This window comes from Lytechinus pictus, chromosome 3 (assembly GCF_037042905.1).
Source record: "Lytechinus pictus isolate F3 Inbred chromosome 3, Lp3.0, whole genome shotgun sequence".
Classification (NCBI taxonomy): domain Eukaryota; kingdom Metazoa; phylum Echinodermata; class Echinoidea; order Temnopleuroida; family Toxopneustidae; genus Lytechinus; species Lytechinus pictus.
The window spans coordinates 45673821-45683768 of NC_087247.1; positions in this window are offsets into that span (position 1 = coordinate 45673821).

Here is a 9948-nt window from a genome sequence, read left to right on the forward strand (position 1 = left end):
TGCCTCCAAAGAAGGAAGACCTACAGATTGATGAACAAGGAAATGGTTATGATTATCAATTTTATGGATCATGGTTTTTTTTACGAAGTGTATTCTTTCACTAATCAATTCACCAATACAAATAGGGCCTGTATATATGAATTGCAATGAAACTGCATACTTTTCCCCCATGACCCTTCCCCCATACCTCCTCCTGTTACCACAAAGGTCATTTCATATTTCTTCCATAACCCCAAAAATATATAACCAAAGCTTTGAATACACACAGAGTGCAAGTGATCCAACACACCATCGACCCTAAAGCTCGGTCAACTTCAGATGGACAAAGAGGAATGTTTTTGTGTAGACAGAAAACTAATGAGGACTGACTTTCAATAGTAAAGACAAAAGAACATATCATGGTTAACATTCAGTAAGAGGGAAAGTAGTTCCCTGGAAGGGAAAATGCGTGTGACTACAGGCGCGGATCCAGAGTCAGACTTTTACAGGGTGCAAATTTGTATGAGAGTTTGAGAAGCAAAAAAAAAATTGTTTTAAGGGTCATCGCTCATTTTACAAGGTGCGCAATGATGGGGTGCACCATTATATTTTCACATTTTTGGGGGTGCGCCCGCCCCTTCTGAATCTGAACCCCCCCCCCCCCCCCCGATCTGTGCCTGGACTCACAAATTCTGGAGCACGCCTCCCCTCTCACAAATTTGTAATGCTGAATGGAAAATGGCACGGTCTTTCATGTAAATTTACATGTAGAGGCTCATACATTTCCAGTTTTACTTAATTAATTATCCTGCAATACTTAATTTTCTGTCATGATAACATACCAACTGACCTCCTAAAGGCTTACCATTACACTACATCTAATGAATGGTTCCCATTTTATAGGCCTTCATGTTTTTATTTAGTCTGGTTTTGTCAATATGTCGGATATTTTGTCCAACTACACTTTCAGGAAATGGTATAAATAAAGCCCATAGTCTGTAGGCCTACATGGCTGTATTTAGACACTACCACATGGCTACAATGACTTCCACATGCTCACATTTTATGTACACACCATAGAGCGAGATAGCTGATAAATATCTAACAAAAGACTTTACAGAATGAAAAAATCCAACTGAGCAAACCAACTAATCATAAGCATTTGACCTCCCTATGCCCTTTGTTCCCAAACCCCAAACTCCTCACAATATATCAAGCTACATGTAGCTCACAACTATGAAAGGGAGACATCATTTTCTTATTGCCCCCTTTATACATTATCCACAAGCTAAAGAACAAAGAGTTTTTGGTGCGTCCTGCCTGTGTAGTCCACTTCTTTTTTATACACCTTGTGTGTGAGGATACCACAAACAAAGGCACTCCGCAAACCTACAAGTCTGCCTGCTTTTCAGTCATCTTGAGTACTACTTCAGATGGGAGTATTTTAACTCTCTCTTTCTCCATCTCTTTCTTAATATCAAATGAGTCATATGGCTCATGCCTTTCCCTATGAAAACACATTTTCTTTTCCAGATAACATGTGTTGCTTGCATGTTGGTGTAAGCCACATATCATTAAAGCATGAATATCAAACCCTTTCATGTGGACAGTACAATGCATTACAAACTATCCTGTCCAAATTCTTCTTCATCCTATTGTATAAAGTAATCAGGGAGGCGATATTGATCGCAAAACAAAGTTGGTTTACTCATGCAACACACAGCAATAAATATTATGTTTCGTCTACCACAAGCCTTGTTGTATACCAAATTAAATGAAAACATATTCAGACAATTCAATAATGCATTACATCTTGATCATCTGCTTGGTAATATAAGTGTAAAGGCCTATAGGGACATACTATAGGTACAAGTACCAACAGGCATAATCCCCACTCCTTCATGCATATTACATGCACATTAACAAATTCATGTTGTATTTTCTTTTAAATGAAAATTTCAACATAATTGACATAAAAACTAACCACAAACTCTCGAATCACTTAGGCACCAAATATTATTTCCAATTAAACCTAATTATTATCTTTGCGTTTTTCATTACTAAATCCATTCTTGCTAAGCTTCTCATATTTTTCTTTATCATTCTAGCCTTTGTGTCTTTTTATCAGGACTGCCACAGAAGCCAATCTTCTATCAATAATTCTATTATTACTCTTTAGAACTCTAGACTCATTATTGTATTACTCTGAAATAAACGCACAATTAAAGGACTATGTACATGTACAAAAAATCTCTGATGTTCAGTATTACTCATGGAAAATAAGTTGAACATGAACATAAATGTAGTCAGGATGTTATCCAAGGATATCACTACAAACTTTGTGGATGAAACACAAAAGAAAATAATCTACATGAAATGAACAATAAACAATTAGTGTGGCTTCTCACAAGTTTACATCTTTCAATTTTATCCTTAATATTAACTATGAAGCGATCAACCTAACTTTTTTTTAAATCATCTGTAAACAATTCATTATTGTCCACAATATGGAATAAAAATATGATTTTGCCATCGACCCTTGAAAAGAGGTCTAAAAAAGTCTTCCAAGGATTCTTGAAGTTTCACTATATTCCTATTATTAGGAATTCACTTTCATATATGATCTGAATAATGGTACCCTATTGAATTGCAGAACAACTCTCTAATGAATTTTAAGAGAATACCTAGAAGTTTGATATGTTCAATTATGTAATCTTCTTGATAATGATGCAAAAGATGACATTGGAGAATTCATTTGTCAATAAGTTATTAAAGGACAAGTCCACCCCAACAAAAAGTTGTTTTGAATAAAAAGAGAAAAATCCGACAAGCATACTGAAAATTTCATCAAAATTGGATGAAAAATAAGAAAGTTATGACATTTCAAATTTTCGCTTAATTTCACAAAACAGCTATATACACATCCTGGTCGGTATGCAAATGAGGAGACTGATGACGTCATCCACTCACTATTTCCTTTGTATTTTATTATGTTATATGAAATATTCTAATTTTCTCCTCATTGTCAAGTGAAAAACAAATTAATTCCTCCCTGGACATGTGGAATTAGTATTGTTTAATACTATATGGTTCAATCAAGTTTGTCCTCATTGTCAAATCTGTGAAAAAATGAAATATTGTATAATTCAAACAATAAAAAACAAAAGAAATAGTGAGTGATGGACATCATCGACTCTGTCAATTGCATGTCACTGAGTTGTGCATATCACTGTTTTGTGAAAAATAGCGAATCTTTAAAATGTCATAACTTTCTTATTTTACATCCGATTTTGATGAAATTTTCAGTGTTATGCCAGTTTGATTTTTCTCTATTTATATACTTAACATTATTATAAACAAAATAACATCTTCATATGTGTATTTCAATTATTTTTATAGTGCTGTATAGTTTAAGCATTGAAATAAAAGCCAACTGAATTAAATTGAACATTAACAATAAGAGCTTGGGAGCATATATATCTATATAATATGGAAGGTGCACAATGCACACCATTATTATGAAAATAATGCTTTGAGAAGACCTTGAAGTAATATATGCATTGTGCATTATTACACAAATAATACAGAGTCCATTCCAACTTGCTATTATAATAGGCTCTACATATAGGCATGTATTATAAAATTATCTACACGCACACAATCAATTGTACATCTCAGTACACTGAAATAGCTGGCAAACAACTTAATAATAGAACATACACATGCCATGAACGTTAGAAGAGCAAGAAAAGGGGGATATAGCTTTAATCATGCATGCATGTTTAATGTGGGGACCTGAATATACAGGCAAACACACTATTGTCTGCTATTTCACTTTACATCTAGTTTTGAATACAAAATTGATCTCCTACACAAACAAAGCCATCTGGTGCTCTATGTTAGTCTTTCTAGTTTCCACTGCCAAAGTTTAAACAGCATAACCTTTTCCAATATGTTTTCTTTTATGTGAGAAGTAGAATTCAGAGTCAAATGGCATGCTATTCCTGTGATCGATTCCTATGATGACTTCTCTAATTTTTTCTTCAGAAATATAGATACCGTTTGATCACAGTAAAATCAACCTGCTGAGTAATGTCAGTATAATGAGTCACAACTCAATGACATTAAAAGTGTCACTCTTGACAAGATAGAAATGGAGGATTACATTAACTTGGCAAATTCTACAAGGCTAGAGATGAGCGTTGTGTATCACACTACCATTGCTAAGCATTAATAACAGTTAAAAAGGGTGGCATATAATTACAGAGGATAAAATCAAGTCCATAAAAGCAAACAAACAAATTAACCCAACAAAGTATGCTCCAAAGTGAAGAAGTTTGATAACTTACTTGATAAAATGCAAGGACAGCTAGAGCTTTTGCTATAACCAGTTTGTTAATTATCTTAATGGAAAGCACATTGTTTAAAAAAGAACCATTGCAAAAATCAGTATGCTTATTTTTCATCCATTTTAGAAATATAAAGCTTTCTTTCACCAAATCCAAAAAGGGTATTTAATAACATTTAAGTCCTAACCTTCTTCATATAAAGAAAGCAAGTGAATAAAGAAAGGATTACAGCACCAATAAAATAATTATGTATTGGTAATTTACTCAATACCCTAGCATACTGCAAGCACCATACAGCTGAAGAAGGACAATGGAAAATACTTTAATATTTGTTTGCTCATTACTTCAAAGATTGCCCAATGCCAAGGTGAATGGGTGTGGTCAATTTGTATGATACAATATATGATGGAACAAATTTGGGGTAATTTTGTAAACATTTGAATTCCTTGTGCAATATGATCCAAAGTTAATGTACATTATATTTCCAAGTAATGTGAGTGAGCAATATGAATTATGATAAAATGTCCCTTGCATCTAGGGTATGTTTTTTAAAAGGAATGTTCCTTAGAAAATAATACACATTTTGGCAGTATACTTTAGCAACTACAAAACACTAACCCAAGTTTGTGATATGATCAGCCTTCACAACCTCGAATTGAAAAAAAAAGTCACTATTCAAGATTAGTTTATTCGATTGATTCGAACCACTGACACAATACCAGTTTGGCTTCAACAAAAAAGATCTTTTGAACATCCAGATGTAACATCAACAGCATGTTACATCATTTATCTACGAATTCAAGATGTTTCTTTTTTTTTCCTAGCACATTATTTATCCCCTTTCATAAAGACCAAAAGGGTGAATGTCAATGATTGCCTTTCATTGTGAAATGTAACAATAAAATCAATATTCCTCTACTTTTTTTTAGAGCATGTACTATAATTTAGTGTGTTCTGTCTCTGTAGCTGTATTGATGCAGTTCAGTGGGGCAGAATAAGCCTATTATTCAGGGTGAGTGCCATAAGCAGTGGTTGGGCTCTTAGTGCTCTTCAAGATCTTTGTAATTACACCAAGATTTTGCAAGATCTATCCCCCATCCAAACATGCAATCACTCATCTAGAGGATTTTCATGATATATTTTACGTAAGCAAATGACGTCCGCTAGTAAGCCTTTTGTAATTTACTAACTGTCTCTGTCAGACAAACCAAAATCAAATTTCAATGAAAGTACTGGAATATGACCCCGCATCAAAGTAGTAGTTTAAAATGGAAGAGGAAAAGACCTTTTGTAAGGGCAGCATGAATTTTTTTTTTTTAAAGAATGGTGAGCAGGCTTAAAAGGATGTATTCATCAAAAGAAAAAGTACGAATTACAGAAAATGATGACAATTTCATCTGCTACATCACATTTTAAGCTACTCCCTTCCTAAGAAGCTTCCTGGAGCAAGGGTACCCTTCACTTGATTTCATCCATCGCAAACCCAAACCTAGATTCACAGATCGACAATCATTAACATACCCTGAATGGAGTGGAAAACAAGACCATAGGCCCACAAAGCATGCTAGCTGCATCATTGATGTCAATATTAATTGCTTATCCGTCTATGTTACACCACCCCTGCAAAGGCCACAAAAGCAAAAGTAATAATAATATTCTTCCCTCGGCACGTCCGCGGGGAAATTTCTCGTTTAGAAGCTCCCAACCAACCACAGCTACATTTTCATCCAAGTGGCTCAATGCCGTATGTCATGAGCCATGATGATCATCATTCCCCTCTCTTCTTTCTCTCCTCCATTTTCTTTTTTCGGTCGTGTAAGATAACTGAAGTACCACCTTGAGATAGAAAAGGCACCTAACAGGGCTTGTGTATGGGGAAATTAGACAGACTACAGGAATAACTCAAACTCCGTAACATCCCAGTTTGTTTATTTAGTGCGCTCACTCCATTTTCAGGGCATTGGCGTCTTCTTCTCCAGCCCATCAGCAGCATGGTAGCTGCTTTTTTTCTGGTCACCTCACTCTCTCTCTTGCTCTTTCTTCCTCTATTGCGCCAAATTGAAGAAGAAAAGAAAATGTTCCTGAGAGAGATTGCAGCACTTGCAGGTGCCAATTGGAAAGATGTAAATTGATCATCTCTTACCAAGCACTGAGCATGGTTTGCCATGCCCTATACCACCTAAAGCTGTTTTACAGCTGAACAAGAGATGAAACATGTATCCTACATTGCCATTCAATCATGCATATTATCATTCTATTTATACTCAGACATACTTGCTTTTTCAATCCCCTGTCAACCTCAACTCCTTTTCTCTTGCCTATTTTCTATTTCTTTCTTTCCAGTATGGTAACTAAAACTTGAGACCATGGAGGCCCAGTACATGTAGGTCCATTCTGAGACCTCCACCCCAAATTAGACAAAGATGGGGACCCTATAAAATAAGGTGTTAGGGAACAAAGTATCAGGAATTCATACCAGTTGTGGCAACGATCTCGCAATGAATTCGAACAGAATCCAATAAAATGACCACCCAAGTGTTTGCATACTAGTATATTAATAAAAAAATATGTGCCAATTGGCTCTGGAATAAAATGTGTAATTGCTGAGAAATGAGCAAAATAATCACAGAATTCCACAAAATGTCGGGTATTTTTCTAAGCAATATTAATACATTGTCCCACATATACCTTTTTGTGTTAGTCATTATCAGAATTATCCGTTTTCAGCTAAGATTTCATGATATCTCAAAGATAAGTTGATTTCAATGTACCAGATCTAGATCTATAATAATATGGTGGTAATTAACCTTGATTTTAAAAGCTTTCTCATGAAATAATTTTTTGCTGCAATTACTTTCTTTTACCTTTAAAGACTATAATGAAACTGTAATAAGGTGAGTTAACAATGAACTCCTTATTGCTTTAACAATCCAGATAAGAGATGGGCCTATTTCAAACCTCAAGAAAGGTAGGCCTCTATGATACTGATGACTATTTTACATTCACCATATTCACACACAGCACTTCTCAATAGAACAAATTACATTTACAAACCTATGAAGTTCTTGATGTGTCGCATTAATTTGTAAATATTCAGGTAACTAATCTCTCCCCTGAGGGAATTCACTTGAATGTGACACATTGATTGGTTCTTGAATACAAATTTTCATTCTTTTCAATTTCTGGTGAATATTGAGTAGATGTATCAGTTCCAGTGGCAAAAAAATCCCCCAAAACATAAAGAAAATAAAATGATTAAAATATCTATGAAATGATGAAGACAAGGACACACAAAGTATAAATTTCATTTCTTTAAAAATGTATTTTCTATTCTATCGGGTGTGATTCATTTGCTCATATTCCATAAGTCACAATTTATGTTTACATTCATGTTCATTAAAAAGACTTTCCTTCATTTTTTTCTAAATATCTTAAGCCCCCCCCCCCCCAAAAAAAAAAAAAAAAACTTTTCAAAACAATATGAAATACATTTTCTATGTAGCCATCTTTTCAAGCATTTTCCCTTCTCCCCTGTAATATCCTTATGACAACTTTACAGACTGGTTACCCGACCATGGAGTTAGTCCATAACCTGACCTACAAGAGCCAATAACTGACATAAACTGTTAATTAATGGATTGAAGCATCTCAATTAAATGCCCCATTACAATACATCAATGATAAGTGGATTTTTATGAAAATTGTCAATCTATGAATATCAGTGCATGGTTAATTGGTGGATAAATCAGAGCAAACTATCCATGCACAAACTGCAGCATTATAAAAGCAATGAACAAGGGGTGCCAATAAAGGTACAATGAAATCTATGACATTTCCAATTCTACATTACACATGATACAAGCAAGGTATCTATGCTCTTGACATGCTAGTCACGGGACGTTTTGTAAGAAACTGAACAAGGTGCAAATATGCACTCCAGCTAGAGAAAATACTTGGCAAACAACATCCGAGACATTTCCAATAATATTCAAAGACAAGCACTGCATCCCTTCTAGCTAACATGATAACATCAAACTACAATGTCTTAGAACTCATTTATACATGTACATGCCCACATAATTTGTGGAAGATTGGACACTGAGGGAAGATGAGTGTTTCAAGAAGAAGTATCATATACATGCGAATGGGACCATGACCGCATCATTGCTTCAAGTACGAGTATCAGAAAAACAGCTATCGCCTAACACAGCAAAAGACAAATGTGAATTCTAAGTGTGTATAATGAGGCGGATGAAACTATATTTATATGTGACAGATGGCAAATTGGAAATATTACTGGCATGACTCACAGGATAAGGTTTCTCTCTTATCCTGCCAGTCCATAATACTCTCATATTTTACTTATGCTTCCTTATAATTTTATTTCTCCATGCCTATCTTCTAAAGCTTCAGTAGGCATGCATTAAAATATTCAAGCACTGATCAGAATATGGTTATCTCTGAAAATGATCTGACACCAAGAAGAAAATACCAAGCAAGATTAGAGCAGTAACTCGGGGCTGTCATCCGATGTAATTCATCCTATAATCTCGAGGTCTATTTCAGAGTTTCTTCTCATAGATCACTGGTTTTTATAGTTAGTCAATATCTAAGTACAATGAGATGAATGTGTAGTCAATAGATGAATATTGTTCCTTCATTATAATATCAAATAATACAAACAGTTATCAACATGTTGCTTCCTTTATTGACTTAAAGTTACACCATTACTTTAATATGCCATTTCAGTATACTAAAACTACATGTGGCCCTCAATTACTTTTCGTCATTAATGGTTTTTTTCTATAACAAACCCTAGTCTATTCATGAAAGTGGACTACTGTAATATTCTCCAAGAATTCAAAACATTCAAATTAATTTTAGTATGAGGGTATTACTGCATATATATAATTCATAATTCAATTCACTTTCTTTTCAATTGTCGTCAATAATGAATAAATCAAGTAAGTCTGATGAATGATGGGTGATCTATGATCCCTCTTAAAGGATTTCTAAAGATGGACTTCCATTATGATTATCTGCTGATGAATGACTGGTAAGGTCTCAAATCAGCCTAATGGATAGTGAGATATTAGAGTTTTTTATATTGAAACATTGCTTGGGTTTATTATCTAAATTTTCCTCACTGTGACAGTAATCAAATGTTGTTGTTTTTCTTCCTTCAATTATTTATTTTAATAATTTTAAAATTAATATATTAATAATACGTCCCGTAGGACGGGCGTATAAAAAGGACAAATCTCACCCCCCCCCCCCCAAAAAAAAAAAAAAAAAAAAAAAAAAAAGTTGTCAGCATTTATTATTAGATAGGCCATTAATTAGTTTATCATTTGGTGTAAAAGTTACATAGTATATCATTGAGTGATTTCAAGTTAGAAATGGAACTTCATTTTGTCAACAACAGATTGTATTGCAGTTCTGGACCATTAGAAATTGATACACATTTTTTCACTTTTGCTAAAAATATGGCTACTCATGAATATGCAAGGAAACAAAATATACCAATGTCATGCAGATTAATGCAAACTACCATTGCATGTGAATTTTCTTTAGTCTTTATGAGGATATTGTTCAGGGACTGCTTTCAATGCACTTTACA